Raw genomic sequence first — 15,647 nt, 5'->3', positions numbered from 1 at the left:
GTGCTAACAGTACAGCATTCATGTTAGTCATTCTGTGGACCATAATGAGACAGGAAGCTTCAAAGAAACAGCTTTTTTTCCTTTCTTTTAAAAGGAAAGTAAACTTTCAGTTTTTCCTTGCTTGTTCTAACACAACAAATAAAAACATGGGTTGGACATCAGTCTAAGATTCTTGATAACACTTCCACAGTCTCTACATATAGTCTAAGTGCATCAGTAACAGAAACTCCTGGAGCTGGCACAATTGCAACCTCTTCATCTGAGAGCTCACGGGCCAGCTGAACCTCGGGGACTGACACAGTGCCTCGATGAAGGCAGTGAGGTCCGTTCCAATCGATCCCATATTCTTCAGGAACCTGAATGGATGACAAGCATAATCAGTCTTGTACTTAAAAATAATTGTTTGACATGTCCTTACACAAGATTGTTATTTTTGGTCACCAAGGCAGTGAGAAATGAAATGTTACTTATTCAGTTTTTTAAAATAATACAGCTTTGCATAGTATGCACTGTAGAAACTACAGCTCACAGGTTGATCTTTAAAAGCTCGGGAGATTTTAAAGAGACAATAATCTATAGTAAATGTTTCATTTAAAGTATCACATTTAGCACCATTTTTTTCTCCCATAATTCCTTTGGGGAAACAATTTTAAGAAAGTGTTTAAAGTTCATTGTTAACCTCAGTAGGATCCTCCTCAGGGCCTTGCTCTCTGTAACTTCTCCAGAGTTGCTGTGGTGACTGATTCCTTTCAGTTCTAAGACCGTGGAAGTTCCAAGCATCTCGAAAAGAGTCGAGGCTTTGCTGAACCAGTGGAAGGAAAATCCGGTGCAGAGCGAAAAGATGGACTTCATTGTCTGGATTCAGTGTCTCCTGATCTTCCAATGAAGTAAAGATCTGATAGAAGAGGTCCAGGGCATGTTCATAAACATCTCTCCACATCCTCTCTATTCTGTGTTTAGGATAAAATTGAGAAATTGTTAATTTATGACATATGCTAAAGTACATTCAACTAGTATGTTAGTTGTGTGAGCCTAGTTGCCAAACATATTTCTTTACCGCTGATTGTGGACACTTCTGCCTGTGATGTGTGAATTCCTGTCGGTACCTCTGCTTCTGATCATGAATTCTGCTACATCTGCATTCTCCCCCCCTTTGTCAGACCGTACCCTTGATGGCAGCCCATACTGCTCAACAGCGGCGATAAAGCTCTGTAAGACCGTATGAGCTCTATTATTGCCGGCCACAGTCAGGTAGACCACTAAACGACTGAATCCATCCACCCCACCGTGGACAACAAATCTCCACCTGTTGCAAACACATGAAAAAATATAACTTTATTGTATAACAATTGTAATGAAACATATAGAAAGATGCATTGTTTATCTTGTTTATCTGCTAATATCACTGACCTGATAAGCTTATGGTGGCCATCTATATGCCACAAAGAGTTTGGGCCAGGAACAAAATACTGCCGTCGCCTTAATACACGCAGCCTCAGACGTCTCATGTAGACTCCCTCTGCATTGACTCTGCGTAAAGACTCTTGCAGTCTTGAGACTGAGGGGAGGAATTTAAAATGAATAACCACACACTCACTGGCTACTTATTTTGAGGATATAGTGGTGTCATAATAAAATAAATAATGTGTGTAAAACAGTCAACTATTACAGAACCACCACAGCTTCAAAAATGTACTTTACTGTCAGATATTGTACATATACATATACATATATATATATACACATACATACATACATATACATACATATATACATACATACATATATTTATATATATATACATACATATATATACATACATACATATATTTATATATATATATATATATATATATACATACATATATATACATACATACATATATTTATATATATATATATATATTTATACATACACACATATATATATACATATATATACACATATACTGTCGCAGCTGGCCGCGACCGGGAGACTCATGGACGGCGCACAATTGGCCCAGCGTCGTCCAGGGTAGGGGAGGGAATGGCCGGCAGGGATGTAGCTCAGTTGATAGAGCATGGCGTTTGCAACGCCAGGGTTGTGGGTTCGATTCCCACGGGGGGCCAGTATAAAAAATATATATATATATGTGTTCACTAACTGTAAGTCGCTCTGGATAAGAGCGTCTGCTAAATGACTAAAATGTAAATGTAATATACATATATATACACATATACATATATATACACACATATATAGATAGATAGATAGATAGATAGATAGATAGATAGATAGATAGATACCACATGCTCGAACAGAGATGACCTGAGATTTTTTGCCTCCTATGATATTTTGCTTTTCTATGATTATATTATACCCTTTACAGCAGGGGCACATCCGGACAGCTGAGAATATTACTGTCAGATATTGTTCCACCTCTATTAAACAGGAGGCTAAAAATCACAGGACATGTCTATCCTGATGATACAAGTCAGCCGTCCTGAAATGTGTGTTTCTCTTCACATTTCTTCTACACATTCTACATCTCAGAGGCGATGTCTTTCCATAAGCGGGCTTCCTTCACCTTTCAAAGGGGCAGAGCTCCAAATTAAAAATACATTTAAATAATGCCCATATTATTATCTACTCACTTGGAACATGCACACCTCTTGCATTCAGGTGACCACGCATTAGCTTGTAGCCGGTGTTTGGATGACTTCTGTGAATTTCACTTACAATACGGTCTAACTCCTCATCATTCACAGCTGAATAGAGATCTGTCTTTCTGTACAAACAAGAAAAACACAACATCAAGTAATGTTACCTTAAACGTCATATTCTTTCCGAGTGTATGAGAGCAGCAATTCATAAACAGAAAACTCATGAATTTAGTGTAAATACCTTAAACTGTATTGTTGCATGCGCCTCCTGATGGTCCTCTTTGACACACCGAACATCGCTGCAATTTGAACTGCGGGAACTCCACAAAGAAGTTGATGCTCCAGAACTGCACTCGGTATGTCAAACGCCAAACGCCCCGGTCCCTGTGTGTGTTGGGCCTGAAGTGCCCTGGTACCAGAGAAGCGGTGGACAACTTCTTCTAGATTTGCAATCACTCTGTGGTCGATATCTTCGTCGGAAAGTGCGGAAATGACTCCAACAACTTCAATAAGTTCCTCTGCTTTACTAGCTACATGCTCTGGGTCAGCAGGTCCTGCTTCTACATCCTCTGCTAAGTTTAAAATGTCTCTAACCAACTCCCTGGAAAGTTCACGGAGATCCTCCATTGTCTCTATCCAGGTTGGCCTACTCTACTTCAGACCAAAGCAATGGATCAGACTAGATTCGCGTTAGCCCCGCCCACTGACTTTGATGGGTCAGTTTGACAGTTTTAAGTAATTCATGAATCACTGCAATGCAGGATCATGAAATGTAAATGTAAATAGTGAAATAATTATATATGTATTTTACATAAAATGAATCGGTATTTGAATTAATTAATGATACATTTAATTACACATTTATGTATTTAATTCTAATTTGAATTAATTAATGACACATTTAAGTAATTATTTAATGGTGTATTTATTTATTTAATTGTGGCACTTTTAGTCCTCCATATATGGCTGCCCTGAATAAGAACTGCAACTGCTGCTGAATACTGCACGTGAGCAGGGAACATTTTGTCACAGTTTAGAACAGAAATTGGACAGGCAGAGACATCTAGTGGTTCTTCATAGACACGTTCACTCTTAATGAGATGTACACCTCATTTTATTAAGTATTACCATAGAAAACACATAAACATCTAATTTATTTAAATTAAGGGACCATATATATTAAGGGACCCAATATTGTTGGGACTTAGTTTGATTGTTGGGACTTGGGAGGACTTTTTCAAAACATACATTTTCAGCATTTATCAGAGGAAAATACTTACAGTACCTGTCTCAGTGTTTCTTATATTCAATCAGTTGCATCTAAATGACAAATACACAATTGCACATTAATGAATGCATTATAATTATTATAATTATTATTATAGTAATTATTATTACTGATTATTACAGATAAAACGATCTATCAATCACGATCTATAGATCACTATATAAATAGAGGCAAACTTTGCTCACCCGCTGGTGATAGGACTTCATTGATAGCCATCTGCTTTAGGAAGGCGAAAAATAGCGAGCAGCACGCTTTTTTTTTTGCGTGCTGGGTTATATCTGCAGTTTATAAACTATTTAGGTTTATAGCCTATACCCTTTATAAACCATTTTAGGGTAGTGTTACCTAGCTGTTTTTAAACTAATAATAACATGTTATACTGTTCATAAACATGTTATAAAGTTTATAAAGCTTTATATATCCTCTAATATAAAGCGTTTCTGGAATAACTTCCCATTTGACTGCTATCTTCCCTTTTTAAAGAATAACGTTTTTACTCTCACTGTCATTATAAAAGTCATGTTTTATAAACATTCTGACAATGTTTTCATATTTTTCATTTGAATGGAAAACGGCTCTTTTAATTAATTCCCTCCTACCGGAGAGAGACCTATGTGACGATTGCCACAATAAAGACTGGCCACAATAATGGAATTTGCAGTTGGCCTTCAAAATAAAAGTCCCTAATTGAACGCGATGCAAATGGATACAAATAGTGGAATCATGCCATATTTGGACTAGATAATGCTAAAAAAAAAAATTAAGACAATAATTAGTTAATTTGACCAAAAAAGTAAGAATCAGTTGAAATCGCACTGTGGATATAGCTATTAGACTTCCGAATTGCATTGGGGGCATACTTATACACTGAACAAAAATATAAATGCAACATGTAAAGTGTTGGTCCCATGTTTTATGAGCTAAAATAAAATGAATAACAAATCCCAGAAATGTTCCATATGCACAAAAAGCTTATTTCTATTAAATTGTGAACAAGTATGTTTACATCCCTGTTAGTGAGCATTTCTCCTTTTAGTGAGCATTTCTCCTTTTTGTCCTTTCTCCTCGTCTCCCCAGTGGTGCAGTGGTCTAAGGCGCTGCACCACAGTGCTAGCTGTGCCACTAGAGATCCTGGTTCGAATCCAGGCTCTGTCGTAGCCGGCCGCGACCGGGAGACCCATGGGGTGGCGCACAATTGGCCCAGGGTAGGGGAGGGAATGGCCGGCAGGGATGTAGCTCAGTTGGTAGAGCATGGCGTTTGCAATGCCAGGGTTGTGGGTTTGATTCCCAAGTCGCTCTGGATAAGAGCGTCTGCAAAATGTAAAATGTCAAGATAATCCATCCACCTGACAGGTGTGGTATTTCAAGAAGCTGATTAAACAGCATGATCATTACATAGGTGCACTTTGTGCTGGGGACAATAAAAGTCCACTTTAAAATGTGCAGTTTTGTTACACAACACAATGCCACAGATGTCTCAAGTTTTGAGGGAGCGTGCAATTGGCATGCTGACTGCAGGAATGTACACCAGAGCTGTTGCCAGATAATTTTATGTTAATTTCTCTTCCATAAGTTGCCTCCAACATCATTTTAGAGAATTTGGCAGTACATCCAACCAAATGTTATTTGTCACATACACGTGTTTAGCAGATGTTATAGTGGGTGTAGCGAAATGCTTGTGCTTCTAGCTCCGACAGTGCAGTAATATCTAACAAGTAATATCTAACAATTTCACAACATATACCCAATACACACACAACTAGTAAGGAATGGGATTTAAGAATATATACATAGATGGACAAGCAATGACAGAGTGGCATGGACTAAAATACAGTTTAATATTATTGAATAGAATGCAGTATATACATATGAGATGAGCACTGCAACATCTGTAAACATTATTAAAGTGACTAGTGTTCCATTTCTTAAAGTGGCCAGTGATTTCAATAGGCAGCAGCAGCCTCTAATGAGCTAGTGATGGCTATTTAACAGTCTGATGGCCTTGAGATAGAAGCTGTTTTTCATTCTCTCGGTCCCAGCTTTGATGCACCTGTACTGACCTCGCCTTCTGGAAGATAGCGGGGTGAACAGGCAGTGGCTCGGGTGGTTGATGTCCTTGATGATCTTTTTGGCCTTCCTGTTACATCGGGTGCTGTATGTGTCTTGGAGGGTGGGTAGTTTGCCCCTGGTAATGCGTTCGAAAGACCGCACCACCCTGTGGAGAGCCCTGCGGTTGTGGGTGGTGCAGTTGCCGTACCAGGCGGTGATACAGCCCGACAGGATGCTCTCAATTTTGCATCTGTGTCACGACTGTCTGTGAGATGCGGTAAACGAAGTCAGGCGCAGGACACAGAACTCTCGGATACGTACTTTTAATACGAAAAAGATCCAAAAGGACACAGAAAATAACTCCACGCAGGGAGGAAATAACCCGCTCACAAAATAGACAACCGTGAAGGGGAAAACAATCACACACAAAGTACAGATGAGAGACAGGGGTAATTATAAGGGAAACAATTAACATAATGACGACTAAACAAACACCGATAACATCGAACGGCAGTAGCTAGTACTCCGGGGACGACGAACGCCGAAGCCTGCCCGAGCAAGGAGGAGGAGCAGCCTTGGCAGAATCCGTGACAATCTGTAAAAGTTTGTGAGGGTTTTAGGTGCTAAGCCGAATTTCTTCAGCCTCCTGAGGTTGAAGAGGCTCTGTTGCGCCTTCTTCACCACACTGTCTGCGTGGGTGGACCATTTCAGTTTGTCAGTGATTTGTACGCCAAGGAACTTGAAGCTTTCCACCTTCTCCACTGCGGTCCCGTCGATGTGGATAGGGGGGTGCACCCTCTGCTGTTTCCTGAAGTCCACGATCATCTCCTTTGTTTTGTTGATGTTGAGTGAGAGGTTATTTTCCTGGCACCACACCTCACCTCCTCCTTGTAGGCGGTCTCGTCAGTGTTGGTAATCAAGCCTTAAATCAAATCAAATCAAATCAAATTGTATTGGCCACATGCGCCGAATACAACAGGTGCAGACATTACAGTGAAATGCTTACTTACAGCCCTTAACCAACAGTGCATTTATTTTTAATAAAAAAGTAAAATAAAACAACAACAAAAAAGTGTTGAGAAAAAAAGAGCAGAAGTAAAATAAAATAACAGTAGGGAGGCTATATATACAGGGGGGTACCGGTGCAGAGTCAATGTGCGGGGGCACCGGCTAGTTGAGGTAGTTGAAGTAGTATGTACATGTGGGTAGAGTTAAAGTGACTATGCATAAATAATTAACAGAGTAGCAGCAGCATAAAAAGATGGGGTGGGGGGGCAGTGCAAACAGCCTACTACTGTTGTGTCGTCTGCAAACTTGATGATTGAGTTGGAGGCGTGCAGGGAGTACAGGTGGGGGCTGAGCACGCACCCTTGTGGGGCCCCAGTGTTGAGGATCAGCGAAGTGGAGATGTTGTTTTCTACCTTCACCACCTGGGGGCGGCCCATCAGGAAGTCAAGGACCCAGTTGCACAGGGCGGGGTTCAGACCCAGGGCCTCGAGCTTAATGATGAGCTTGGAGGGTACTATGCTGTTGAATGCTGAGCTATAGTCAATGAACAGCATTCTTACACAGGTATTCCTCTTGTCCAGATGGGATAAGGCAGTGTGCAGTGTGATGGTGATTGCATCGTCTGTGGATCTATTGGGGCGGTAAGCAAATTGAAGTGGGTCTAGGGTGACAGGTAAGGTAGAGGTGATATGATCCTTGACTAGTCTCTCAAAGCACTTCATGATGACAGAGGTGAGTGCTACAGGGCGATAGTCATTTAGTTCAGTTACCTTTGCTTTCTTGGGTACAGGAACAATGGTGGCCATCTTGAAGCATGTGGGAACAGCAGACTGGGAAAGGGAGAGATTGAATATGTCCATAAACACACCAGCCAGCTGGTCTGCGCATGCTCTGAGGACGCGGCTAGGGAGGCCGTCTGGGCCGGCAGCCTTGCGGGGGTTAACATGCTTAAATGTCTTAATCACGTCGGCCATGGAGAAGGAGAGGCCACAGTCCTTGGTAGTAGGCCTCGTCAGTGGCACTGTGTTATCCTCAAAGCGGGAAAGAAGGTGTTTAGCTTGTCTGGAAGCGAGACGTCGGTGTCGGCGACGTGGCTGGTTTTCCTTTTGTAGTCCGTGATTGTCTGTAGACCCTGCCACATACGTCTCGTGTCTGAGCCGTTGAATTGCGACTCCACTTTGTCTCTATACTGAGGTTTTGCCAGTTTAATTGCCTTGCGGAGTGAATAGCTACACTGTTTGTATTCTGCCATATTCCCAGTCAACTTGCCATGGTTGAATGCGGTGGTTCGCGCTTTCAGATTTGCGCGAATGCTGCCATCAATCCACGGTTTCTGGTTAGGGTAGGTTTTAATAGTCACAGTGGGTACAACATCACCTATACACTTCCTGATAAACTCAGTCACCGTTTCAGTGTATACGTATAAATTAATTTCGGAAGCTACCCGGAACATATCCCAGTCCGCGTGATCAAAACAATCTTGAAGCGTGGATTCCGATTGGTCGGACCAGCGTTGAATAGTCCTTAGCACGGGTACTTCCTGTTTGAGTTTCTGCCTATAGGAAGGGAGAAGTAAAATGGAGTCATGGTCAGATTTGCCGAAAGGAAGGCGGGGGAGGGCCTTATAACCATCCCGGAAGTTAGTATAGCAATGGTCAAGGATTTTAGCAGCGCAAGTACAACAGTCGATATGTTGATAGAACTTCGGCAGCCTAGTCCTCAAATTTGCTTTGTTAAAATCCCCAGCTACAATAAATACAGCCTCAGGATATGTGGTTTCCAGTTTGCATAAGGTCCAGTGAAGTTCTTTGAGGGCCGTCGTGGTAACGGCTTGAGGGGCGATATACACAGACGTGACTATAACCGAATAAATTTATCTTGGGACATAATACGGTCGGCATTTCATTGTGAGATATTCTAGGTCGGGTGAACAGAAGGACTCGAGTTCCTGTATGTTACTACAATTACACCATGAGTCGTTAATCATGAAACACACCCCTCCGCCCTTCTGCTTCCCGGAGAGATATTTATTCCTGTCTGCGCGATGAACTGAGAACCCATCTGGCTGGACCGATTCCGACAGAATATCCCAAGAGAGCCATGTTTCCGTGAAACAGAGTATGTTACAGGCCTTGATGTCTCTCTGGAAAGAAATCCTTGCCCGTAGTTCGTCGAGCTTGTTAACCAAAGACTGAACATTAGCGAATAGAATACTTGGAAGCGGTGGGTGGTGTGCGTGCCTCCTAAGTTGAACCAGCAGGCCACTCCGAGTGCCTCTCCTCCGCCTGCGATGTTTTGGGTCAGCCGCTGGAATCAGTTCAGTTGCCCTGGGGAGAGCAAACAAAGGATCTGCTTCGGGAAAGTTGTATTCCTGGTCGTAATGCTGGTGAGTTACCGCCACTCTGATATCCAATAGTTTTTCCCGGCTGTATGTAATGATGCAAAACACTTTCTGATCTAATAATGTAAAAAATAATACATAAAAAAACTAAATACTGCAAAGTTTCCTACAAGCTAGTCGCGAGGTCGCAATCTTCGTCGCCGCATAACAACCGCAGACCACGTGTATCCATGCCAGCCCAGGACCTCCAGATCCAGCTTCTTCACCTGTGGGATCGTCTGAGGGGGGGTGGGGGTGGGGGGGTTCTGAGGAGTGTTTCTGTCTGTAATAAAGCCCTTTTGTGGGGAAAGATTCATTCTGATTGGCTGGGCCTGGCTCTCCAGTGGGTGGGCCTTGCTGCCAAGTGGGTGGGTCTATGCCCTCCATGGCCCACCGATGCTGCACCCCTGCCCAGTCATGTGAAATCCATAGATTAGGGCCTAATTTATTTATTTCAATTGACTGATTTCCTTATATGAACTGTAATTATAGCATGTTGCATTTATATTTTCGTTCAGTATATTTCACTGAACAGCCTTACCTATGGATTGTGAATCATTGAAATAGAACATCAGTCTACTCAGTGACACCCACAGAACACAACTGTAAAGAGTTTACACAAAAATTTGCGTCATTGCTCTTAATGGAGGTGCCAAATACAGATTATTAGCAGGTGATTATTTGAGAAGCCAACTGCTTCAAAGACACAATGTAAACAATGATGGACTGGCATACCTGTTACCAACCTAGATGAACCTAATGATGATGAGTCAGTTGTGCCTTTTACACATTTACACAAATAACATCTTTTTGAGGCAGTATCCTAGTAAAATCATGTTGCTATAGGTTTATGTCAACCCAAAGATGCATTGCCTTCCAATGATTTTCTTAAACCTACTTAATAAAAAGGTTTGCCTTTGGGCTTGGGTTTAGGATTGATTTATGGACAATGTAGCCCATCTCTCCAAATGGTAGTTTGTGAGAAAATACAAGTGATTACTACTTGGCCTTTGTCTATTTTTAAGACATTTAAAGTCCCAAGCAAGCGCAATATGAGGAGGAAATACACTTTTCACCAGTTTTATACTTTACTAGGGTATTTATTGGAAAATAATAGCTGTTTTAACTTATGCTCCTCCTGTTACACTACTCCTCTTCCAATTGCTGGGTAGCATTTGATAGGCCTACCTGTAAAAGGGGAGGGGTGTCATATCCCACCCATCCATGTGTTTTTATGGACAGAAAAGAGCAGAAGCTCTGAGCTGTCAAATCAGGTCCATTGTCTATTGTCTCCTCAACCAGTTGAATGGGACAATGGACAACATTTACACACACCTTAGTTGACTCAACCTTCTTCAACTTGATATTGACTATTGGAGAGAAGCCTTATTGCTTTATCAGGTATGCAACATGGTCTCAAGACAGTGTTTGTGTTGATTTAATGTTTGTGTATGTAGGCCTATGTGTTGTTCATTTAATAGGCCTTCATGTGTTGGGGTCAATGTGAATTGAAGTCAGTCAATTAACATTGAGTAATTAGAATTTACCAGAAAACTTGGCATAAATAACTTCTCCTTATCATCTAATTTAGAAGTAAATGAAAACAGATAGGCCTACTTATTTTATATCATTGCATTGGAATATTATTTATCTACCTGATTTGATTCCCTTCAATTCAAATGTACCCCAAACCTAAGGCCTAAATCCAACACTAAAATGAGATGAGGATCCCACTGCACTCAATGCATTACAGTTCCATAGGCAATCCAATTCACCTTCATTTACAGTTTACTCTGTGTTCAAGTAGACATAGTTATCAATAGTTTGTTTCTTTGTTGTTATTGTTAGTAATTCAAAATGTATAGGCCTACAGTGTTAATTTTGTTGTGAGGTAGCCTTGCTTTCAAGTAAGCTAGGCCTACTCTATCAGTTGTATACTGTCCACTCAAGCATAGCTTTGCTGCTGCTTAATATAAAAAGTCTAAGCCGTTGGGGGAGGGTTCTACAAAGCTAACATATATAATTGTTTTAAGATTGTCATACCATGGATCATTTAGCTATTTCATTTAGAATTTTAGGACCCCTTTAGGTATCCAAAAAAAATATTTCAAAATGATTTGATAAAGTATTGAATTTGGCCTCTACTAAATAATAATATAATAATAATATGCCATTTAGCAGACGCTTTTATCCAAAGCGACTTACAGTCATGCGTGCATAGACACACATTGAATTACACAGGAAGTTGGTGGCACCTTAATTGGGGAGGACAGGTTCGTGATAATGGCTGGAGCAGAATTAGTGGAATGGTTTCAAATACATGAAACACATGGTTTCCATGTGTTTTCTGCCATTCCATTCGCTCCGTTCCATTATTATGAGCCGTCCTCCCCTCAGCAGCCTCCACTAAATTGCAAAAAAAGACAGTAAAAAAAAAAATCATAAGGAATAAGGTTTTGAAGTGTCTGTCCTATGTCTAGGAGATATAAGAAAGCTCAGGTAATACAGTGGGGAGACCAAGTATTTGATACACTGCCGATTTTGCAGGTTTTTCTACTTACAAAGCATGTAGAGGTCTGTAATTTTTATCATAGGTACACTTCAACGGTGAGAGACGGAATCTAAAACAAAAATCCAGAAAATCACGTTGTATGATTTTTAAGTAATTAATTTGCATTTTATTGCATGACATAAGTATTTGATCACCTGCCAACCAGTAAGAATTCCAGCTCTCACAGACCTGTTAGTTTTTCTTTAAGAAGCCCTCCTGTTCTCCACTCATTACCTGTATTAACTGCACCTGTTTGAACTCGTTACCTGTATAAAATACACCTGTCCACACACTCAATCAAACAAACTCCAACCTCTCCACAATGGCCAAGACCAGAGAGCTGTGTAAGGACATCAGGGATAAAATTGTAGACATGCACAAGGCTGGGATGGTCTACAAGTCAATAGGCAAGCAGCTTGGTGAGAAGGCAACAACCGTTGGCGCAATTATTAGAAAATGGAAGAAGTTCAAGATGACGGTCAATCACCCTCGGTCTGGGGCTCCATGCAAGATCTCACCTCGTGGGGCATCAATGATCATGAGGAAGGTGAGAGATCAGTCCAGAACTACACGGCAGGACCTGGTCAATGACCTGAAGAGAGCTGGGACCACAGTCTCAAAGAAAACCATTAGTAACACACTACGCCGTCATGGATTAAAATCCTGCAGCGCACGCAAGGTCCCCCTGCTCAAGCCAGCGCATGTCCAGGCCCATCTGAAGTTTGCCAATGACCATCTGGATGATCCAGAGGAGGAATGGGAGAAGGTCATGTGGTCTGATGAGACAAAAATAGAGCTTTTTGGTCTAAACTCCACTCGCCATGTTTGGAGGAAGAAGAAGGATGAGTACAACCCCAAGAACACCATCCCAACCGTGAAGCATGGATGTGGAAACATCATTCTTTGGGGATGCTTTTCTGCAAAGGGGACAGGACGACTGCACCGTATTGAGGGGAGGATGGATGGGGCCATGTATCGCGAGATCTTGGCCAACAACCTCCTTCCCCCAGTAAGAGCATTGAAGATGGGTCGTGGCTGGGTCTTCCAGCATGACAACGACTCGAAACACACAGCCAGGGCAACTAAGGAGTGGCTCCGTAAGAAGCATCTCAAGGTCCTGGAGTGGCCTAGCCAGTCTCCAGACCTGAACCCAATAGAAAATCTTTGGAGGGACCTGAAAGTCCGTATTGCCCAGCGATAGCCCCGAAACCTGAAGGATCTGGAGAAGGTCTGTATGGAGGAGTGGGCCAAAATCCCTGCTGCAGTGTGTGCAAACCTGGTCAAGACCTACAGGAAACGTATGATCTCTGTAATTGCAAACAAATGTTTCTGGACCAAATATTAAGTTCTGCTTTTCTGATGTATCAAATACTTATGTCATGCAATAAAATGCAAATTAATTACTTAAAAATCCTACAATGTGATTTTCTGGATTCTTTTTTCTCAATTTGTCTGTCATAGTGGACGTGTACCTATGATGAAAATTACAGGCCTCTCTCATCGTTTTAAGTGGGAGAACTTGCACAATTGGTGGCTGACTAAATACTTTTTTCCCCCACTGTATATATATTTTTTTTTTGGACGCATAGTTAACTCCTTATTTTTGTTGGCACAAAACTACCTCCATACTTCCATTCATTTCTATGGGTTACCTTCAGACAAGAGTCTCATATTTTCTTCGGCAGATTCTCATCTTTCCATAGAGTGGTCATATTAGTTTGTAGGCCAAACCATTCGGACGCTACAGGCGTTTTCGTGAGAAGGCCGATTTTCAGGATGTCTCATGGTCTGACAAATATTGCTGTAGCTCAGGCAACTTCCACCCGAGATGCGGAAGGCCGACATAGGTGGATGCAGTGGATTGAGACGCAGCCGATGCAAATAAACAGATACTGTATCTCTAGCTTAAACGGACAGATTTTGATTGGGATTTTTTTATTATGTTACTTAAATTGACACACGCACTTGACACAAAATTCCAGAGAGGGATCTTGCTAGTTATAGAGATATGATCCAATTTGTAAGCATTACCAACAGAGTGAATGCGAAAATGATTTCAAATGTGTCGCCCTCTGCTGGTGATTTGCAGGATGTGCAATGATACAAGTAAAAAGAGGGCCGTGATTTCCTACTATGCCAATTTCTCTGTATAAATGTTGTTTTTCTAGTGATATGTAGCCAAAATAATATGAATGACATTTGATCTTTCAGTCATACAAGATTTTCTGTACGTGTGTTGTTCCCAACTTCCCGCCATAGAGCTAACAATTGGCCCCATTCACCATACAACCCTGCCCCAAGCACCACAAAACCCGCTGGCCGAGGCCTAGAGAGATCTCAGGTAAAGAGATGAGAAGTAGTTTAATTTGCATAACTGTATAAACGCTAAAGATTCTACATACTAGAAATAAGGGCATTCTGTTTTGTATTACATGTTCTCTGGTTTACAAGTTTGGGGGTTTATTTTCCCCTTATTATTTGTATTTCACAGTAACACCTACAGTCCACAATCTTAATTTACCATGATAGTTTCCCCAAAACATTTTATTTTCTTTCATTAGTTCAGAGTTTCCCAAACTCAGTCCTGGGCCCCCCAGAGGGTCCGTATAGCTCAGTATAGTTCCGCATTGACATGATTGGTTGACGGTAGGAGGGGGTGGGGGTTCTATATAAACACAAACTCACTTCCTTGACAACTTCCTTCACAACAGCTCTGCACTGCTCCGCGAAGCGGAAGTATGAATGCCCTGACTTCTGCAGAAGCCATATCACCATAAATGCTACATGGCCAATGCAGATGTCGGATTGAACATGCAGCACTTTTGATGCTTGATCCGATAATGTGGTCAGAGGCTCTATATGGAGGGTGTGACTCAATTGCGGAGCCTCCGGAGGCACGCAGAGGCCAAATTGAGCTCCGTACCGCATCGCAGAGCAAATTTTGCAGCGCCTTTTAAGGACCTAAAATCCCAGGAGCAGCTGGCATTGGAGTATGAATGCCAAGCATGGGAGATGGGTGTGACTTACATAGGGCTCCGTCCAACTCCTTCACGCCCTCCCACCGGTGCCTCTGTTGTAAACTCTTCACAATTGTGTTATGTGGTTGTCACTGAGTAGATTGATACCCCATTTCATGGATCCACAATCCATAGGTAAGGCTGAGGCTGTACAGTGCAATATAAATGTCCAATATGCATAGTAGGTTGACTGGTAAGCTTAATGTGGCTCACACACATTCAAAGTCCCGCAATAAGAGCTACGATGCTAATATTTGTGTAAACTCTTGACATTTGTGTTCTGTAGATGTCACTGAGTAAACTGATACTCCATTTCATTGATCCACAATCCATAGGTAAGGCTGTACATTGAAATATAAGTATGCCCCCAATGCTACTCTGAAGTCTAATACATCCACACTGCGATTTCAACATTTGTATTTTTTCTCTTAAATTAACTAATTATTGTCTTTTGTTGAATTTATATAACAACTTTCCAACGTTGTTTAGCATTATCTAGTCCAAATATGGCATGATTCCACTATTTGTTTCCATTTGCATGACTTTCAATGAGGGCCTTTTATTTTGAAGGCGAACCGCAAATTCCACTATTGTAGCTAATCCTTATTGTGGCTAGCTTCACATATGTCGGAGAGCGCTCTAATTCATGTATTGTCCGTTTGGGAGTGGCCTCTGTAGTAATAGTCCAGCCCCCTGAAAACAAACCATATT

At 41.5% G+C, this 15,647-nt stretch overlaps 1 long non-coding RNA gene across 1 annotated transcript; it reads right to left on the bottom strand.

Annotated features, from left to right (window-relative positions):
* Positions 1–268: 268 nt before the first annotated feature.
* Positions 269–1,680, bottom strand: LOC311144011. Its single transcript, XR_014614462.1, has 4 exons — positions 1,411–1,680; positions 1,058–1,306; positions 680–950; positions 269–356 (listed from the first exon to the last, which is right to left on the bottom strand). It is a non-coding gene; the product is annotated as an uncharacterized lncRNA (long non-coding RNA).
* Between the last annotated feature and the right edge of the window lie 13,967 nt (positions 1,681–15,647).

This window comes from Coregonus lavaretus (genome assembly GCF_964263955.1).
Source record: "Coregonus lavaretus genome assembly, chromosome: 16".
NCBI lineage: Eukaryota > Metazoa > Chordata > Actinopteri > Salmoniformes > Salmonidae > Coregonus > Coregonus lavaretus.
Note: the sequence above shows the minus strand (reverse complement) of the source record. Positions and strands in the feature narration are given on the sequence as shown.